The sequence below is a fragment of the Symphalangus syndactylus genome, chromosome 11 (genome assembly GCF_028878055.3).
Source record: "Symphalangus syndactylus isolate Jambi chromosome 11, NHGRI_mSymSyn1-v2.1_pri, whole genome shotgun sequence".
In the NCBI taxonomy this organism is placed as follows: domain Eukaryota; kingdom Metazoa; phylum Chordata; class Mammalia; order Primates; family Hylobatidae; genus Symphalangus; species Symphalangus syndactylus.
Window position 1 is genome coordinate 51,480,100 of NC_072433.2, and position 22,967 is coordinate 51,503,066.

The window sequence follows — 22,967 nt, forward strand, 5'->3', positions numbered from 1 at the left end:
GGGGTTTTGAAACAGTCCTTCTGTGTAAACTGCAAGTGGACATTTGGATCTCTATGAGGCCTATGGTGGGAAAAGGAATACATTCAAACAAAAACTACACAGAAGCATTCTGTGAAACTACTTTCTGATCTGTTCATTCAACTAGCAGTGTTGATCCTAACTTTTGATGGAGGAGTTTTTGAAACACTCTTCTTACCGTACAAACTGCAGGAGAATATTTGGAGCTCTATGAGGCCTATCGCGGAAAAAGGAATATCTTCAAATAAAAACTACACAGAAGCATTCTGTGAAACTTCTTTCCGATCTGTGCATTCAACTAACAGAGTTGAACCTTACTTTTGATGGAGGAGTTTTGAACCACTCTTTCTGTAGAAACTGCAAGTGGACATTTGGAGCGCTATGAGGCCTATAATGGAAAAGGAATATCTTCAAATAAAAACTACACAGAAGCATTCTGTGAAACTTCTTTCTCAACTGTTCATTGAAATAACAGTGTTGAAAATTACTTTTGATGGAGGAGCTTTTAAACACTCTTTCTGTAGAAACTGCATGTGGATATTTGAGGCGCTATGAGGCCTATCGCTGAAAAAGGGATGTCATCAAATAAAAACTTCACAGAAGCATTCTTTGAAACCACTTTCTTATCTGTGCATTCAACAAACAGAGGTGAACTTTACTTTTGATGGAGGAGTTTTCAAACACTCTTTCTGTGGAAACTACATGTGGACATATGGAGCCCCATGAGGCCTATCGTGGAGAAAGGAATATCTTCAAAGAAAGACTAGAGTAAAACGTTCTGTGAAACTTCTTTCTGATCTGGGCTTTCAACCAACAGAGTTGAACCTTACTTTGGATGGAGGAGTATTCAAACACTCTTTCTGTAGAAACTGCAAGTGGACATTTGGAGCGCTACGAGGCCTATCGCGGAAAAAGGAATATCTTCCAATAAAAACTACACAGAAGCATTCTGTGAAATTTTTCTGATCTGTGCATTCAACTAACACACTTGAACATAACTTTTGATTGAGGAGTTTTCAAACACTCTTTCTGTAGAAACTGGAAGTGGACATTATGAGCGCTTTGAGGCCTATCGCGGAAAAAGGAATATCTTCAAATAAAAACTACACAGAAGCATTCTGTGAAACTTCTTTCTTATCTGTGCATTCAACTAACAGAGTTGAACCTTACTTTTGATGGAGGAGTTTTGAAATAATGTTTCTGTAGAAACTGCAAGTGGATATTTTGAGCGCTATGAGGCCTATCGCGGAAAAAGCTATATCTTCAAATAAAAACTACACGGAAGCATTCTGTGAAACTTCTTTCTGATCTGTGCATTCAACTAACAGAGGTGAACATTACTTTTGATGGAGGAGTTTTTAAACACTCTTTCTGTAGAAACTGCAAGGGGATATTTGGAGCGCTATGAGGCCTATTGCGGAAAAAGGAATATCTTCAAATAAAAAGTACACAGAAGCATTCTGTGACACTTCTTTCTTATCTGTGCATTCAACTAACAGAGTTGATTCTTACTTTTGATGGAGGAGTTTTGAAACACTATTTCTGTAGAAACTTCAAGTGGACATTTTGAGCGCTATGAGGCCTATGGCGGAAAAAGGTATATCTTCAAATAAAAACTACACAGAAGCATTCTGTGAAACTTCTTTCAGATCTGTGCATTCGACTAACAGAGCTGAACATTACTTTTGATGGAGGAGTTTTTAAACACTGTTTCTGTAGAAACTGCAAGGGGATATTTGGGGCTCTATGAGGCCTATTGCGGAAAAAGCTATATCTTCAAATAAAAACTACAGAGAAGCATTCTGTGAAACTTCTTTCTTATCTGTGCATTCAACTAACAGAGTTGAACATTACTTTAGATGGAGGATTTTTGAAACACTCTTTCTGTAGAAACTGCATGTGGATCATTGAGGCGCTATGAGGCCTATCGTGGAAAAAGAAATATCTTCCAATAAAAACTACAAAAAAGCATTCTCTGGATCTTCTTTCCGATCTGTGCATTCAACTAACAGAGTTGAACCTTACTTTTGATGGAGGAGATTTGAACCACTCTTTCTGTAGAAACCGCAAGTGGACATTTGGAGCGCTATGAGGCCTGTAATGGAAAAGAAATATCTTCAAATAAAAACTACAGAGAAGCATTCTGTGAAACTTCTTTCTGATCTGTTCATTCAACTAAGAGTGTTGAAACTTACTATTGATTGAGGAGTTTTTAAACACTCTTTCTGTAGAAACTGCATGTGGATATTTGAGGCGCTATGAGGCCTATCGCTGAAAAAGGGATGTCTTCAAATAAAAACTTCACAGAAGCATTCTGTGAAACCACTTTCTGATCTGTGCATTCAACAAACAGAGTTGAACCTTCCTTTTGATGGAGGAGTTTTGAAACACTCTTTCTGTAGAAACTGCAATTGGACATTTGGAGCGCAATGAGGCCTATAGTGGTAAAAGGTATATCTTCAAATAAAAACTACACAGAAGCATTCTTTGAAACTTCTCTCTGATCTGTACATTCATCTAGCAGTGTTGAGTCTTACTTTTGATTGAGGAGTTTTTAAACATTCTTTCTGTAGAAACTGTAAGTGGATATTTGGAGTGCTATGAGGCCTATTGCGGAAAAAGGATTATCTTCAAATAAAAAGTGCACAAAAGAATTCTGTGAAACTTCTTTCTGATCTGTGCATTCAACTAACAGAGATGAACCTTACTTTTAATGGAAGACTTTTGAAACACTCTTTCTGTAGAAACTGCAGGTCGATATTTGGAGCGCTATGAAGCCTATCGCGGAAAAAGCAATAACTTCAAGTAAAAACTACACAGAAGCATTCTGTGAAACTTCTTTCTCATCTGTGCATTCACCTAACAGAGTAGAACCTTACTTTTGATTGAGGAGCTTTAAAACACTCTTTCTGTGTAAACTGCACGTGGACATTAGGAGAGCTCTGAGGCCAATCGTGGAAAAACGAATATCTTCAAGTAAAAACTACACAGAAGCAGACTGTGAGACTTCATTCTGATCTGTACATTCATCTAACAGGGTTGAACCTTACTTTTCATGGAGATGTTTTGAAACACTCTTTCGGTAGATAGTGCAAGTTGTCATTTGGAGCGCTATGAGGCCTATAGTGGAAAAAGGAATATCTTCAAATAAAAACTACACAGTAGCATTCTGTGGAACTTCTTCCTGACCTGTGCATTCAACTAACCGAGTTGAACCTTACTTTGGGTGGAGGAGTTTTGAAACACTCTGTAGAAACTGGAAGTGGATATTTGTAGCGCTACGAGACCTATAGCGGAAAAAGGAATATCTTCCAATAAAAACTACACAGAAGCATTCTGTGGAAATCCTTATTGATCTGTTCATTCAACTAAAGGAGTTGAACCTTACTTTTGGTGGAAGACTATTGAAACACTCTTCCTGTAGAAACTGCAAGCGGACATTTGGAGTGCTATGAGGCCTATCGTGGAAAAAGGAATATCTTCATATAAAAACTACACAGTTGCATTCTGTGAAACTACTTTATGATCTGTGCGTTCAACTGACAGAGTTGAAACTTGCTTTTGACTGAGGGGTTTTGAAACAGTCCTTCTGTGTAAACTGCAAGTGGACATTTGGATCTCTATGAGGCCTATGGTGGGAAAAGGAATACATTCAAACAAAAACTACACAGAAGCATTCTGTGAAACTACTTTCTGATCTGTTCATTCAACTAGCAGTGTTGATCCTAACTTTTGATGGAGGAGTTTTTGAAACACTCTTCTTACCGTACAAACTGCAGGAGAATATTTGGAGCTCTATGAGGCCTATCGCGGAAAAAGGAATATCTTCAAATAAAAACTACACAGAAGCATTCTGTGAAACTTCTTTCCGATCTGTGCATTCAACTAACAGAGTTGAACCTTACTTTTGATGGAGGAGTTTTGAACCACTCTTTCTGTAGAAACTGCAAGTGGACATTTGGAGCGCTATGAGGCCTATAATGGAAAAGGAATATCTTCAAATAAAAACTACACAGAAGCATTCTGTGAAACTTCTTTCTCAACTGTTCATTGAAATAACAGTGTTGAAAATTACTTTTGATGGAGGAGCTTTTAAACACTCTTTCTGTAGAAACTGCATGTGGATATTTGAGGCGCTATGAGGCCTATCGCTGAAAAAGGGATGTCATCAAATAAAAACTTCACAGAAGCATTCTTTGAAACCACTTTCTTATCTGTGCATTCAACAAACAGAGGTGAACTTTACTTTTGATGGAGGAGTTTTCAAACACTCTTTCTGTGGAAACTACATGTGGACATATGGAGCCCCATGAGGCCTATCGTGGAGAAAGGAATATCTTCAAAGAAAGACTAGAGTAAAACGTTCTGTGAAACTTCTTTCTGATCTGGGCTTTCAACCAACAGAGTTGAACCTTACTTTGGATGGAGGAGTATTCAAACACTCTTTCTGTAGAAACTGCAAGTGGACATTTGGAGCGCTACGAGGCCTATCGCGGAAAAAGGAATATCTTCCAATAAAAACTACACAGAAGCATTCTGTGAAATTTTTCTGATCTGTGCATTCAACTAACACACTTGAACATAACTTTTGATTGAGGAGTTTTCAAACACTCTTTCTGTAGAAACTGGAAGTGGACATTATGAGCGCTTTGAGGCCTATCGCGGAAAAAGGAATATCTTCAAATAAAAACTACACAGAAGCATTCTGTGAAACTTCTTTCTTATCTGTGCATTCAACTAACAGAGTTGAACCTTACTTTTGATGGAGGAGTTTTGAAATAATGTTTCTGTAGAAACTGCAAGTGGATATTTTGAGCGCTATGAGGCCTATCGCGGAAAAAGCTATATCTTCAAATAAAAACTACACGGAAGCATTCTGTGAAACTTCTTTCTGATCTGTGCATTCAACTAACAGAGGTGAACATTACTTTTGATGGAGGAGTTTTTAAACACTCTTTCTGTAGAAACTGCAAGGGGATATTTGGAGCGCTATGAGGCCTATTGCGGAAAAAGGAATATCTTCAAATAAAAAGTACACAGAAGCATTCTGTGACACTTCTTTCTTATCTGTGCATTCAACTAACAGAGTTGATTCTTACTTTTGATGGAGGAGTTTTGAAACACTATTTCTGTAGAAACTTCAAGTGGACATTTTGAGCGCTATGAGGCCTATGGCGGAAAAAGGTATATCTTCAAATAAAAACTACACAGAAGCATTCTGTGAAACTTCTTTCAGATCTGTGCATTCGACTAACAGAGCTGAACATTACTTTTGATGGAGGAGTTTTTAAACACTGTTTCTGTAGAAACTGCAAGGGGATATTTGGAGCTCTATGAGGCCTATTGCGGAAAAAGCTATATCTTCAAATAAAAACTACAGAGAAGCATTCTGTGAAACTTCTTTCTTATCTGTGCATTCAACTAACAGAGTTGAACATTACTTTAGATGGAGGATTTTTGAAACACTCTTTCTGTAGAAACTGCATGTGGATCATTGAGGCGCTATGAGGCCTATCGTGGAAAAAGAAATATCTTCCAATAAAAACTACAAAAAAGCATTCTCTGAATCTTCTTTCCGATCTGTGCATTCAACTAACAGAGTTGAACCTTACTTTTGATGGAGGAGTTTTGAACCACTCTTTCTGTAGAAACCGCAAGTGGACATTTGGAGCGCTATGAGGCCTGTAATGGAAAAGAAATATCTTCAAATAAAAACTACAGAGAAGCATTCTGTGAAACTTCTTTCTGATCTGTTCATTCAACTAAGAGTGTTGAAACTTACTATTGATTGAGGAGTTTTTAAACACTCTTTCTGTAGAAACTGCATGTGGATATTTGAGGCGCTATGAGGCCTATCGCTGAAAAAGGGATGTCTTCAAATAAAAACTTCACAGAAGCATTCTGTGAAACCACTTTCTGATCTGTGCATTCAACAAACAGAGTTGAACCTTCCTTTTGATGGAGGAGTTTTGAAACACTCTTTCTGTAGAAACTGCAATTGGACATTTGGAGCGCAATGAGGCCTATAGTGGTAAAAGGTATATCTTCAAATAAAAACTACACAGAAGCATTCTTTGAAACTTCTCTCTGATCTGTACATTCATCTAGCAGTGTTGAATCTTACTTTTGATTGAGGAGTTTTTAAACATTCTTTCTGTAGAAAGTGTAAGTGGATATTTGGAGTGCTATGAGGCCTATTGCGGAAAAAGGATTATCTTCAAATAAAAAGTGCACAAAAGAATTCTGTGAAACTTCTTTCTGATCTGTGCATTCAACAGAGATGAACCTTACTTTTAATGGAAGACTTTTGAAACACTCTTTCTGTAGAAACTGCAGGTCGATATTTGGAGCGCTATGAAGCCTATCGCGGAAAAAGCAATAACTTCAAGTAAAAACTACACAGAAGCATTCTGTGAAACTTCTTTCTCATCTGTGCATTCACCTAACAGAGTAGAACCTTACTTTTGATTGAGGAGCTTTAAAACACTCTTTCTGTGTAAACTGCACGTGGACATTAGGAGAGCTCTGAGGCCAATCGTGGAAAAACGAATATCTTCAAGTAAAAACTACACAGAAGCAGACTGTGAGACTTCATTCTGATCTGTACATTCATCTAACAGGGTTGAACCTTACTTTTCATGGAGATGTTTTGAAACACTCTTTCGGTAGATAGTGCAAGTTGTCATTTGGAGCGCTATGAGGCCTATAGTGGAAAAAGGAATATCTTCAAATAAAAACTACACAGTAGCATTCTGTGGAACTTCTTTCTGACCTGTGCATTCAACTAACCGAGTTGAACCTTACTTTGGGTGGAGGAGTTTTGAAACACTCTGTAGGAACTGGAAGTGGATATTTGTAGCGCTTCGAGACCTATAGCGGAAAAAGGAATATCTTCCAATAAAAACTACACAGAAGCATTCTGTGGAAATCCTTATTGATCTGTTCATTCAACTAAAGGAGTTGAACCTTACTTTGGGTGGAAGACTATTGAAACACTCTTCCTGTAGAAACTGCAAGCGGACATTTGGAGTGCTATGAGGCCTATCGTGGAAAAAGGAATATCTTCATATAAAAACTACACAGTTGCATTCTGTGAAACTACTTTATGATCTGTGCGTTCAACTGACAGAGTTGAAACTTGCTTTTGACTGAGGGGTTTTGAAACTGTCCTTCTGTGTAAACTGCAAGTGGACATTTGGATCTCTATGAGGCCTATGGTGGGAAAAGGAATACATTCAAACAAAAACTACACAGAAGCATTCTGTGAAACTACTTTCTGATCTGTTCATTCAACTAGCAGTGTTGATCCTAACTTTTGATGGAGGAGTTTTTGAAACACTCTTCTTACCGTACAAACTGCAAGAGAATATTTGGAGCTCTATGAGGCCTATCGCGGAAAAAGGAATATCTTCAAATAAAAACTACACAGAAGCATTCTGTGAAACTTCTTTCCGATCTGTGCATTCAACTAACAGAGTTGAACCTTACTTTTGATGGAAGAGTTTTGAACCACTCTTTCTGTAGAAACTGCAAGTGGACATTTGGAGCGCTATGAGGCCTATAATGGAAAAGGAATATCTTCAAATAAAAACTACACAGAAGCATTCTGTGAAACTTCTTTCTCAACTGTTCATTGAAATAACAGTGTTGAAAATTACTTTTGATGGAGGAGCTTTTAAACACTCTTTCTGTAGAAACTGCATGTGGATATTTGAGGCGCTATGAGGCCTATCGCTGAAAAAGGGATGTCATCAAATAAAAACTTCACAGAAGCATTCTTTGAAACCACTTTCTTATCTGTGCATTCAACAAACAGAGGTGAACTTTACTTTTGATGGAGGAGTTTTCAAACACTCTTTCTGTGGAAACTACATGTGGACATATGGAGCCCCATGAGGCCTATCGTGGAGAAAGGAATATCTTCAAAGAAAGACTAGAGTAAAACGTTCTGTGAAACTTCTTTCTGATCTGGGCTTTCAACCAACAGAGTTGAACCTTACTTTGGATGGAGGAGTATTCAAACACTCTTTCTGTAGAAACTGCAAGTGGACATTTGGAGCGCTACGAGGCCTATCGCGGAAAAAGGAATATCTTCCAATAAAAACTACACAGAAGCATTCTGTGAAATTTTTCTGATCTGTGCATTCAACTAACACACTTGAACATAACTTTTGATTGAGGAGTTTTCAAACACTCTTTCTGTAGAAACTGGAAGTGGACATTATGAGCGCTTTGAGGCCTATCGCGGAAAAAGGAATATCTTCAAATAAAAACTACACAGAAGCATTCTGTGAAACTTCTTTCTTATCTGTGCATTCAACTAACAGAGTTGAACCTTACTTTTGATGGAGGAGTTTTGAAATAATGTTTCTGTAGAAACTGCAAATGGATATTTTGAGCGCTATGAGGCCTATCGCGGAAAAAGCTATATCTTCAAATAAAAACTACACGGAAGCATTCTGTGAAACTTCTTTCTGATCTGTGCATTCAACTAACAGAGGTGAACATTACTTTTGATGGAGGAGTTTTTAAACACTCTTTCTGTAGAAACTGCAAGGGGATATTTGGAGCGCTATGAGGCCTATTGCGGAAAAAGGAATATCTTCAAATAAAAAGTACACAGAAGCATTCTGTGACACTTCTTTCTTATCTGTGCATTCAACTAACAGAGTTGATTCTTACTTTTGATGGAGGAGTTTTGAAACACTATTTCTGTAGAAACTTCAAGTGGACATTTTGAGCGCTATGAGGCCTATGGCGGAAAAAGGTATATCTTCAAATAAAAACTACACAGAAGCATTCTGTGAAACTTCTTTCAGATCTGTGCATTCGACTAACAGAGCTGAACATTACTTTTGATGGAGGAGTTTTTAAACACTGTTTCTGTAGAAACTGCAAGGGGATATTTGGAGCTCTATGAGGCCTATTGCGGAAAAAGCTATATCTTCAAATAAAAACTACAGAGAAGCATTCTGTGAAACTTCTTTCTTATCTGTGCATTCAACTAACAGAGTTGAACATTACTTTAGATGGAGGATTTTTGAAACACTCTTTCTGTAGAAACTGCATGTGGATCATTGAGGCGCTATGAGGCCTATCGTGGAAAAAGAAATATCTTCCATTAAAAACTACAAAAAAGCATTCTCTGAATCTTCTTTCCGATCTGTGCATTCAACTAACAGAGTTGAACCTTACTTTTGATGGAGGAGTTTTGAACCACTCTTTCTGTAGAAACCGCAAGTGGACATTTGGAGCGCTATGAGGCCTGTAATGGAAAAGAAATATCTTCAAATAAAAACTACAGAGAAGCATTCTGTGAAACTTCTTTCTGATCTGTTCATTCAACTAAGAGTGTTGAAACTTACTATTGATTGAGGAGTTTTTAAACACTCTTTCTGTAGAAACTGCATGTGGATATTTGAGGCGCTATGAGGCCTATCGCTGAAAAAGGGATGTCTTCAAATAAAAACTTCACAGAAGCATTCTGTGAAACCACTTTCTGATCTGTGCATTCAACAAACAGAGTTGAACCTTCCTTTTGATGGAGGAGTTTTGAAACACTCTTTCTGTAGAAACTGCAATTGGACATTTGGAGCGCAATGAGGCCTATAGTGGTAAAAGGTATATCTTGAAATAAAAACTACACAGAAGCATTCTTTGAAACTTCTCTCTGATCTGTACATTCATCTAGCAGTGTTGAATCTTACTTTTGATTGAGGAGTTTTTAAACATTCTTTCTGTAGAAAGTGTAAGTGGATATTTGGAGTGCTATGAGGCCTATTGCGGAAAAAGGATTATCTTCAAATAAAAAGTGCACAAAAGAATTCTGTGAAACTTCTTTCTGATCTGTGCATTCAACTAACAGAGATGAACCTTACTTTTAATGGAAGACTTTTGAAACACTCTTTCTGTAGAAACTGCAGGTCGATATTTGGAGCGCTATGAAGCCTATCGCGGAAAAAGCAATAACTTCAAGTAAAAACTACACAGAAGCATTCTGTGAAACTTCTTTCTCATCTGTGCATTCACCTAACAGAGTAGAACCTTACTTTTGATTGAGGAGCTTTAAAACACTCTTTCTGTGTAAACTGCACGTGGACATTAGGAGAGCTCTGAGGCCAATCGTGGAAAAACGAATATCTTCAAGTAAAAACTACACAGAAGCAGACTGTGAGACTTCATTCTGATCTGTACATTCATCTAACAGGGTTGAACCTTACTTTTCATGGAGATGTTTTGAAACACTCTTTCGGTAGATAGTGCAAGTTGTCATTTGGAGCGCTATGAGGCCTATAGTGGAAAAAGGAATATCTTCAAATAAAAACTACACAGTAGCATTCTGTGGAACTTCTTTCTGACCTGTGCATTCAACTAACCGAGTTGAACCTTACTTTGGGTGGAGGAGTTTTGAAACACTCTGTAGGAACTGGAAGTGGATATTTGTAGCGCTACGAGACCTATAGCGGAAAAAGGAATATCTTCCAATAAAAACTACACAGAAGCATTCTGTGGAAATCCTTATTGATCTGTTCATTCAACTAAAGGAGTTGAACCTTACTTTTGGTGGAAGACTATTGAAACACTCTTCCTGTAGAAACTGCAAGCGGACATTTGGAGTGCTATGAGGCCTATCGTGGAAAAAGGAATATCTTCATATAAAAACTACACAGTTGCATTCTGTGAAACTACTTTATGATCTGTGCGTTCAACTGACAGAGTTGAAACTTGCTTTTGACTGAGGGGTTTTGAAACAGTCCTTCTGTGTAAACTGCAAGTGGACATTTGGATCTCTATGAGGCCTATGGTGGGAAAAGGAATACATTCAAACAAAAACTACACAGAAGCATTCTGTGAAACTACTTTCTGATCTGTTCATTCAACTAGCAGTGTTGATCCTAACTTTTGATGGAGGAGTTTTTGAAACACTCTTCTTACCGTACAAACTGCAAGAGAATATTTGGAGCTCTATGAGGCCTATCGCGGAAAAAGGAATATCTTCAAATAAAAACTACACAGAAGCATTCTGTGAAACTTCTTTCCGATCTGTGCATTCAACTAACAGAGTTGAACCTTACTTTTGATGGAGGAGTTTTGAACCACTCTTTCTGTAGAAACTGCAAGTGGACATTTGGAGCGCTATGAGGCCTATAATGGAAAAGGAATATCTTCAAATAAAAACTACACAGAAGCATTCTGTGAAACTTCTTTCTCAACTGTTCATTGAAATAACAGTGTTGAAAATTACTTTTGATGGAGGAGCTTTTAAACACTCTTTCTGTAGAAACTGCATGTGGATATTTGAGGCGCTATGAGGCCTATCGCTGAAAAAGGGATGTCATCAAATAAAAACTTCACAGAAGCATTCTTTGAAACCACTTTCTTATCTGTGCATTCAACAAACAGAGGTGAACTTTACTTTTGATGGAGGAGTTTTCAAACACTCTTTCTGTGGAAACTACATGTGGACATATGGAGCCCCATGAGGCCTATCGTGGAGAAAGGAATATCTTCAAAGAAAGACTAGAGTAAAACGTTCTGTGAAACTTCTTTCTGATCTGGGCTTTCAACCAACAGAGTTGAACCTTACTTTGGATGGAGGAGTATTCAAACACTCTTTCTGTAGAAACTGCAAGTGGACATTTGGAGCGCTACGAGGCCTATCGCGGAAAAAGGAATATCTTCCAATAAAAACTACACAGAAGCATTCTGTGAAATTTTTCTGATCTGTGCATTCAACTAACACACTTGAACATAACTTTTGATTGAGGAGTTTTCAAACACTCTTTCTGTAGAAACTGGAAGTGGACATTATGAGCGCTTTGAGGCCTATCGCGGAAAAAGGAATATCTTCCAATAAAAACTACACAGAAGCATTCTGTGAAACTTCTTTCTTATCTGTGCATTCAACTAACAGAGTTGAACCTTACTTTTGATGGAGGAGTTTTGAAATAATGTTTCTGTAGAAACTGCAAGTGGATATTTTGAGCGCTATGAGGCCTATCGCGGAAAAAGCTATATCTTCAAATAAAAACTACACGGAAGCATTCTGTGAAACTTCTTTCTGATCTGTGCATTCAACTAACAGAGGTGAACATTACTTTTGATGGAGGAGTTTTTAAACACTCTTTCTGTAGAAACTGCAAGGGGATATTTGGAGCGCTATGAGGCCTATTGCGGAAAAAGGAATATCTTCAAATAAAAAGTACACAGAAGCATTCTGTGACACTTCTTTCTTATCTGTGCATTCAACTAACAGAGTTGATTCTTACTTTTGATGGAGGAGTTTTGAAACACTATTTCTGTAGAAACTTCAAGTGGACATTTTGAGCGCTATGAGGCCTATGGCGGAAAAAGGTATATCTTCAAATAAAAACTACACAGAAGCATTCTGTGAAACTTCTTTCAGATCTGTGCATTCGACTAACAGAGCTGAACATTACTTTTGATGGAGGAGTTTTTAAACACTGTTTCTGTAGAAACTGCAAGGGGATATTTGGGGCTCTATGAGGCCTATTGCGGAAAAAGCTATATCTTCAAATAAAAACTACAGAGAAGCATTCTGTGAAACTTCTTTCTTATCTGTGCATTCAACTAACAGAGTTGAACATTACTTTAGATGGAGGATTTTTGAAACACTCTTTCTGAGAAACTGCATGTGGATCATTGAGGCGCTATGAGGCCTATCGTGGAAAAAGAAATATCTTCCAATAAAAACTACAGAAAAGCATTCTCTGAATCTTCTTTCCGATCTGTGCATTCAACTAACAGAGTTGAACCTTACTTTTGATGGAGGAGTTTTGAACCACTCTTTCTGTAGAAACCGCAAGTGGATATTTGGAGCGCTATGAGGCCTGTAATGGAAAAGAAATATCTTCAAATAAAAACTACAGAGAAGCATTCTGTGAAACTTCTTTCTGATCTGTTCATTCAACTAAGAGTGTTGAAACTTACTATTGATTGAGGAGTTTTTAAACACTCTTTCTGTAGAAACTGCATGTGGATATTTGAGGCGCTATGAGGCCTATCGCTGAAAAAGGGATGTCTTCAAATAAAAACTTCACAGAAGCATTCTGTGAAACCACTTTCTGATCTGTGCATTCATCAAACAGAGTTGAACCTTCCTTTTGATGGAGGAGTTTTGAAACACTCTTTCTGTAGAAACTGCAATTGGACATTTGGAGCGCAATGAGGCCTATAGTGGTAAAAGGTATATCTTCAAATAAAAACTACACAGAAGCATTCTTTGAAACTTCTCTCTGATCTGTACATTCATCTAGCAGTGTTGAATCTTACTTTTGATTGAGGAGTTTTTAAACATTCTTTCTGTAGAAAGTGTAAGTGGATATTTGGAGTGCTATGAGGCCTATTGCGGAAAAATGATTATCTTCAAATAAAAAGTGCACAAAAGAATTCTGTGAAACTTCTTTCTGATCTGTGCATTCAACTAACAGAGATGAACCTTACTTTTAATGGAAGACTTTTGAAACACTCTTTCTGTAGAAACTGCAGGTCGATATTTGGTGCGCTATGAAGCCTATCGCGGAAAAAGGAATAACTTCAAGTAAAAACTACACAGAAGCATTCTGTGAAACTTCTTTCTCATCTGTGCATTCACCTAACAGAGTAGAACCTTACTTTTGATTGAGGAGCTTTAAAACACTCTTTCTGTGTAAACTGCACGTGGACATTAGGAGAGCTCTGAGGCCAATCGTGGAAAAACGAATATCTTCAAGTAAAAACTACACAGAAGCAGACTGTGAGACTTCATTCTGATCTGTACATTCATCTAACAGGGTTGAACCTTACTTTTCATGGAGATGTTTTGAAACACTCTTTCGGTAGATAGTGCAAGTTGTCATTTGGAGCGCTATGAGGCCTATAGTGGAAAAAGGAATATCTTCAAATAAAAACTACACAGTAGCATTCTGTGGAACTTCTTTCTGACCTGTGCATTCAACTAACCGAGTTGAACCTTACTTTGGGTGGAGGAGTTTTGAAACACTCTGTAGGAACTGGAAGTGGATATTTGTAGCGCTACGAGACCTATAGCGGAAAAAGGAATATCTTCCAATAAAAACTACACAGAAGCATTCTGTGGAAATCCTTATTGATCTGTTCATTCAACTAAAGGAGTTGAACCTTACTTTTGGTGGAAGACTATTGAAACACTCTTCCTGTAGAAACTGCAAGCGGACATTTGGAGTGCTATGAGGCCTATCGTGGAAAAAGGAATATCTTCATATAAAAACTACACAGTTGCATTCTGTGAAACTACTTTATGATCTGTGCGTTCAACTGACAGAGTTGAAACTTGCTTTTGACTGAGGGGTTTTGAAACAGTCCTTCTGTGTAAACTGCAAGTGGACATTTGGATCTCTATGAGGCCTATGGTGGGAAAAGGAATACATTCAAACAAAAACTACACAGAAGCATTCTGTGAAACTACTTTCTGATCTGTTCATTCAACTAGCAGTGTTGATCCTAACTTTTGATGGAGGAGTTTTTGAAACACTCTTCTTACCGTACAAACTGCAAGAGAATATTTGGAGCTCTATGAGGCCTATCGCGGAAAAAGGAATATCTTCAAATAAAAACTACACAGAAGCATTCTGTGAAACTTCTTTCCGATCTGTGCATTCAACTAACAGAGTTGAACCATACTTTTGATGGAGGAGTTTTGAACCACTCTTTCTGTAGAAACTGCAAGTGGACATTTGGAGCGCTATGAGGCCTATAATGGAAAAGGAATATCTTCAAATAAAAACTACACAGAAGCATTCTGTGAAACTTCTTTCTCAACTGTTCATTGAAATAACAGTGTTGAAAATTACTTTTGATGGAGGAGCTTTTAAACACTCTTTCTGTAGAAACTGCATGTGGATATTTGAGGCGCTATGAGGCCTATCGCTGAAAAAGGGATGTCATCAAATAAAAACTTCACAGAAGCATTCTTTGAAACCACTTTCTTATCTGTGCATTCAACAAACAGAGGTGAACTTTACTTTTGATGGAGGAGTTTTCAAACACTCTTTCTGTGGAAACTACATGTGGACATATGGAGCCCCATGAGGCCTATCGTGGAGAAAGGAATATCTTCAAAGAAAGACTAGAGTAAAACGTTCTGTGAAACTTCTTTCTGATCTGGGCTTTCAACCAACAGAGTTGAACCTTACTTTGGATGGAGGAGTATTCAAACACTCTTTCTGTAGAAACTGCAAGTGGACATTTGGAGCGCTACGAGGCCTATCGCGGAAAAAGGAATATCTTCCAATAAAAACTACACAGAAGCATTCTGTGAAATTTTTCTGATCTGTGCATTCAACTAACACACTTGAACATAACTTTTGATTGAGGAGTTTTCAAACACTCTTTCTGTAGAAACTGGAAGTGGACATTATGAGCGCTTTGAGGCCTATCGCGGAAAAAGGAATATCTTCAAATAAAAACTACACAGAAGCATTCTGTGAAACTTCTTTCTTATCTGTGCATTCAACTAACAGAGTTGAACCTTACTTTTGATGGAGGAGTTTTGAAATAATGTTTCTGTAGAAACTGCAAGTGGATATTTTGAGCGCTATGAGGCCTATCGCGGAAAAAGCTATATCTTCAAATAAAAACTACACGGAAGCATTCTGTGAAACTTCTTTCTGATCTGTGCATTCAACTAACAGAGGTGAACATTACTTTTGATGGAGGAGTTTTTAAACACTCTTTCTGTAGAAACTGCAAGGGGATATTTGGAGCGCTATGAGGCCTATTGCGGAAAAAGGAATATCTTCAAATAAAAAGTACACAGAAGCATTCTGTGACACTTCTTTCTTATCTGTGCATTCAACTAACAGAGTTGATTCTTACTTTTGATGGAGGAGTTTTGAAACACTATTTCTGTAGAAACTTCAAGTGGACATTTTGAGCGCTATGAGGCCTATGGCGGAAAAAGGTATATCTTCAAATAAAAACTACACAGAAGCATTCTGTGAAACTTCTTTCAGATCTGTGCATTCGACTAACAGAGCTGAACATTACTTTTGATGGAGGAGTTTTTAAACACTGTTTCTGTAGAAACTGCAAGGGGATATTTGGAGCTCTATGAGGCCTATTGCGGAAAAAGCTATATCTTCAAATAAAAACTACAGAGAAGCATTCTGTGAAACTTCTTTCTTATCTGTGCATTCAACTAACAGAGTTGAACATTACTTTAGATGGAGGATTTTTGAAACACTCTTTCTGTAGAAACTGCATGTGGATCATTGAGGCGCTATGAGGCCTATCGTGGAAAAAGAAATATCTTCCAATAAAAACTACAAAAAAGCATTCTCTGAATCTTCTTTCCGATCTGTGCATTCAACTAACAGAGTTGAACCTTACTTTTGATGGAGGAGTTTTGAACCACTCTTTCTGTAGAAACCGCAAGTGGACATTTGGAGCGCTATGAGGCCTGTAATGGAAAAGAAATATCTTCAAATAAAAACTACAGAGAAGCATTCTGTGAAACTTCTTTCTGATCTGTTCATTCAACTAAGAGTGTTGAAACTTACTATTGATTGAGGAGTTTTTAAACACTCTTTCTGTAGAAACTGCATGTGGATATTTGAGGCGCTATGAGGCCTATCGCTGAAAAAGGGATGTCTTCAAATAAAAACTTCACAGAAGCATTCTGTGAAACCACTTTCTGATCTGTGCATTCAACAAACAGAGTTGAACCTTCCTTTTGATGGAGGAGTTTTGAAACACTCTTTCTGTAGAAACTGCAATTGGACATTTGGAGCGCAATGAGGCCTATAGTGGTAAAAGGTATATCTTCAAATAAAAACTACACAGAAGCATTCTTTGAAACTTCTCTCTGATCTGTACATTCATCTAGCAGTGTTGAATCTTACTTTTGATTGAGGAGTTTTTAAACATTCTTTCTGTAGAAAGTGTAAGTGGATATTTGGAGTGCTATGAGGCCTATTGCGGAAAAAGGATTATCTTCAAATAAAAAGTGCACAAAAGAATTCTGTGAAACTTCTTTCTGATCTGTGCATTCAACAGAGATGAACCTTACTTTTAATGGAAGACTTTTGAAACACTCTTTCTGTAGAAACTGCAGGTCGATATTTGGAGCGCTATGAAGCCTATCGCGGAAAAAGCAATAACTTCAAGTAAAAACTACACAGAAGCATTCTGTGAAACTTCTTTCTCATCTGTGCATTCACCTAACAGAGTAGAACCTTACTTTTGATTGAGGAGCTTTAAAACACTCTTTCTGTGTAAACTGCACGTGGACATTAGGAGAGCTCTGAGGCCAATCGTGGAAAAACGAATATCTTCAAGTAAAAACTACACAGAAGCAGACTGTGAGACTTCATTCTGATCTGTACATTCATCTAACAGGGTTGAACCTTACTTTTCATGGAGATGTTTTGAAACACTCTTTCGGTAGATAGTGCAAGTTGTCATTTGGAGCGCTATGAGGCCTATAGTGGAAAAAGGAATATCTTCAAATAAAAACTACACAGTAGCATTCTGTGGAACTTCTTTCTGACCTGTGCATTCAACTAACCGAGTTGAACCTTACTTTGGGTGGAGGAGTTTTGAAACACTCTGTAGGAACTGGAAGTGGATATTTGTAGCGCTTCGAGACCTATAGCGGAAAAAGGAATATCTTCCAATAAAAACTACACAGAAGCATTCTGTGGAAATCCTTATTGATCTGTTCATTCAACTAAAGGAGTTGAACCTTACTTTGGGTGGAAGACTATTGAAACACTCTTCCTGTAGAAACTGCAAGCGGACATTTGGAGTGCTATGAGGCCTATCGTGGAAAAAGGAATATCTTCATATAAAAACTACACAGTTGCATTCTGTGAAACTACTTTATGATCTGTGCGTTCAACTGACAGAGTTGAAACTTGCTTTTGACTGAGGGGTTTTGAAACTGTCCTTCTGTGTAAACTGCAAGTGGACATTTGGATCTCTATGAGGCCTATGGTGGGAAAAGGAATACATTCAAACAAAAACTACACAGAAGCATTCTGTGAAACTACTTTCTGATCTGTTCATTCAACTAGCAGTGTTGATCCTAACTTTTGATGGAGGAGTTTTTGAAACACTCTTCTTACCGTACAAACTGCAAGAGAATATTTGGAGCTCTATGAGGCCTATCGCGGAAAAAGGAATATCTTCAAATAAAAACTACACAGAAGCATTCTGTGAAACTTCTTTCCGATCTGTGCATTCAACTAACAGAGTTGAACCTTACTTTTGATGGAAGAGTTTTGAACCACTCTTTCTGTAGAAACTGCAAGTGGACATTTGGAGCGCTATGAGGCCTATAATGGAAAAGGAATATCTTCAAATAAAAACTACACAGAAGCATTCTGTGAAACTTCTTTCTCAACTGTTCATTGAAATAACAGTGTTGAAAATTACTTTTGATGGAGGAGCTTTTAAACACTCTTTCTGTAGAAACTGCATGTGGATATTTGAGGCGCTATGAGGCCTATCGCTGAAAAAGGGATGTCATCAAATAAAAACTTCACAGAAGCATTCTTTGAAACCACTTTCTTATCTGTGCATTCAACAAACAGAGGTGAACTTTACTTTTGATGGAGGAGTTTTCAAACACTCTTTCTGTGGAAACTACATGTGGACATATGGAGCCCCATGAGGCCTATCGTGGAGAAAGGAATATCTTCAAAGAAAGACTAGAGTAAAACGTTCTGTGAAACTTCTTTCTGATCTGGGCTTTCAACCAACAGAGTTGAACCTTACTTTGGATGGAGGAGTATTCAAACACTCTTTCTGTAGAAACTGCAAGTGGACATTTGGAGCGCTACGAGGCCTATCGCGGAAAAAGGAATATCTTCCAATAAAAACTACACAGAAGCATTCTGTGAAATTTTTCTGATCTGTGCATTCAACTAACACACTTGAACATAACTTTTGATTGAGGAGTTTTCAAACACTCTTTCTGTAGAAACTGGAAGTGGACATTATGAGCGCTTTGAGGCCTATCGCGGAAAAAGGAATATCTTCAAATAAAAACTACACAGAAGCATTCTGTGAAACTTCTTTCTTATCTGTGCATTCAACTAACAGAGTTGAACCTTACTTTTGATGGAGGAGTTTTGAAATAATGTTTCTGTAGAAACTGCAAATGGATATTTTGAGCGCTATGAGGCCTATCGCGGAAAAAGCTATATCTTCAAATAAAAACTACACGGAAGCATTCTGTGAAACTTCTTTCTGATCTGTGCATTCAACTAACAGAGGTGAACATTACTTTTGATGGAGGAGTTTTTAAACACTCTTTCTGTAGAAACTGCAAGGGGATATTTGGAGCGCTATGAGGCCTATTGCGGAAAAAGGAATATCTTCAAATAAAAAGTACACAGAAGCATTCTGTGACACTTCTTTCTTATCTGTGCATTCAACTAACAGAGTTGATTCTTACTTTTGATGGAGGAGTTTTGAAACACTATTTCTGTAGAAACTTCAAGTGGACATTTTGAGCGCTATGAGGCCTATGGCGGAAAAAGGTATATCTTCAAATAAAAACTACACAGAAGCATTCTGTGAAACTTCTTTCAGATCTGTGCATTCGACTAACAGAGCTGAACATTACTTTTGATGGAGGAGTTTTTAAACACTGTTTCTGTAGAAACTGCAAGGGGATATTTGGAGCTCTATGAGGCCTATTGCGGAAAAAGCTATATCTTCAAATAAAAACTACAGAGAAGCATTCTGTGAAACTTCTTTCTTATCTGTGCATTCAACTAACAGAGTTGAACATTACTTTAGATGGAGGATTTTTGAAACACTCTTTCTGTAGAAACTGCATGTGGATCATTGAGGCGCTATGAGGCCTATCGTGGAAAAAGAAATATCTTCCATTAAAAACTACAAAAAAGCATTCTCTGAATCTTCTTTCCGATCTGTGCATTCAACTAACAGAGTTGAACCTTACTTTTGATGGAGGAGTTTTGAACCACTCTTTCTGTAGAAACCGCAAGTGGACATTTGGAGCGCTATGAGGCCTGTAATGGAAAAGAAATATCTTCAAATAAAAACTACAGAGAAGCATTCTGTGAAACTTCTTTCTGATCTGTTCATTCAACTAAGAGTGTTGAAACTTACTATTGATTGAGGAGTTTTTAAACACTCTTTCTGTAGAAACTGCATGTGGATATTTGAGGCGCTATGAGGCCTATCGCTGAAAAAGGGATGTCTTCAAATAAAAACTTCACAGAAGCATTCTGTGAAACCACTTTCTGATCTGTGCATTCAACAAACAGAGTTGAACCTTCCTTTTGATGGAGGAGTTTTGAAACACTCTTTCTGTAGAAACTGCAATTGGACATTTGGAGCGCAATGAGGCCTATAGTGGTAAAAGGTATATCTTGAAATAAAAACTACACAGAAGCATTCTTTGAAACTTCTCTCTGATCTGTACATTCATCTAGCAGTGTTGAATCTTACTTTTGATTGAGGAGTTTTTAAACATTCTTTCTGTAGAAAGTGTAAGTGGATATTTGGAGTGCTATGAGGCCTATTGCGGAAAAAGGATTATCTTCAAATAAAAAGTGCACAAAAGAATTCTGTGAAACTTCTTTCTGATCTGTGCATTCAACTAACAGAGATGAACCTTACTTTTAATGGAAGACTTTTGAAACACTCTTTCTGTAGAAACTGCAGGTCGATATTTGGAGCGCTATGAAGCCTATCGCGGAAAAAGCAATAACTTCAAGTAAAAACTACACAGAAGCATTCTGTGAAACTTCTTTCTCATCTGTGCATTCACCTAACAGAGTAGAACCTTACTTTTGATTGAGGAGCTTTAAAACACTCTTTCTGTGTAAACTGCACGTGGACATTAGGAGAGCTCTGAGGCCAATCGTGGAAAAACGAATATCTTCAAGTAAAAACTACACAGAAGCAGACTGTGAGACTTCATTCTGATCTGTACATTCATCTAACAGGGTTGAACCTTACTTTTCATGGAGATGTTTTGAAACACTCTTTCGGTAGATAGTGCAAGTTGTCATTTGGAGCGCTATGAGGCCTATAGTGGAAAAAGGAATATCTTCAAATAAAAACTACACAGTAGCATTCTGTGGAACTTCTTTCTGACCTGTGCATTCAACTAACCGAGTTGAACCTTACTTTGGGTGGAGGAGTTTTGAAACACTCTGTAGGAACTGGAAGTGGATATTTGTAGCGCTACGAGACCTATAGCGGAAAAAGGAATATCTTCCAATAAAAACTACACAGAAGCATTCTGTGGAAATCCTTATTGATCTGTTCATTCAACTAAAGGAGTTGAACCTTACTTTTGGTGGAAGACTATTGAAACACTCTTCCTGTAGAAACTGCAAGCGGACATTTGGAGTGCTATGAGGCCTATCGTGGAAAAAGGAATATCTTCATATAAAAACTACACAGTTGCATTCTGTGAAACTACTTTATGATCTGTGCGTTCAACTGACAGAGTTGAAACTTGCTTTTGACTGAGGGGTTTTGAAACAGTCCTTCTGTGTAAACTGCAAGTGGACATTTGGATCTCTATGAGGCCTATGGTGGGAAAAGGAATACATTCAAACAAAAACTACACAGAAGCATTCTGTGAAACTACTTTCTGATCTGTTCATTCAACTAGCAGTGTTGATCCTAACTTTTGATGGAGGAGTTTTTGAAACACTCTTCTTACCGTACAAACTGCAAGAGAATATTTGGAGCTCTATGAGGCCTATCGCGGAAAAAGGAATATCTTCAAATAAAAACTACACAGAAGCATTCTGTGAAACTTCTTTCCGATCTGTGCATTCAACTAACAGAGTTGAACCTTACTTTTGATGGAGGAGTTTTGAACCACTCTTTCTGTAGAAACTGCAAGTGGACATTTGGAGCGCTATGAGGCCTATAATGGAAAAGGAATATCTTCAAATAAAAACTACACAGAAGCATTCTGTGAAACTTCTTTCTCAACTGTTCATTGAAATAACAGTGTTGAAAATTACTTTTGATGGAGGAGCTTTTAAACACTCTTTCTGTAGAAACTGCATGTGGATATTTGAGGCGCTATGAGGCCTATCGCTGAAAAAGGGATGTCATCAAATAAAAACTTCACAGAAGCATTCTTTGAAACCACTTTCTTATCTGTGCATTCAACAAACAGAGGTGAACTTTACTTTTGATGGAGGAGTTTTCAAACACTCTTTCTGTGGAAACTACATGTGGACATATGGAGCCCCATGAGGCCTATCGTGGAGAAAGGAATATCTTCAAAGAAAGACTAGAGTAAAACGTTCTGTGAAACTTCTTTCTGATCTGGGCTTTCAACCAACAGAGTTGAACCTTACTTTGGATGGAGGAGTATTCAAACACTCTTTCTGTAGAAACTGCAAGTGGACATTTGGAGCGCTACGAGGCCTATCGCGGAAAAAGGAATATCTTCCAATAAAAACTACACAGAAGCATTCTGTGAAATTTTTCTGATCTGTGCATTCAACTAACACACTTGAACATAACTTTTGATTGAGGAGTTTTCAAACACTCTTTCTGTAGAAACTGGAAGTGGACATTATGAGCGCTTTGAGGCCTATCGCGGAAAAAGGAATATCTTCCAATAAAAACTACACAGAAGCATTCTGTGAAACTTCTTTCTTATCTGTGCATTCAACTAACAGAGTTGAACCTTACTTTTGATGGAGGAGTTTTGAAATAATGTTTCTGTAGAAACTGCAAGTGGATATTTTGAGCGCTATGAGGCCTATCGCGGAAAAAGCTATATCTTCAAATAAAAACTACACGGAAGCATTCTGTGAAACTTCTTTCTGATCTGTGCATTCAACTAACAGAGGTGAACATTACTTTTGATGGAGGAGTTTTTAAACACTCTTTCTGTAGAAACTGCAAGGGGATATTTGGAGCGCTATGAGGCCTATTGCGGAAAAAGGAATATCTTC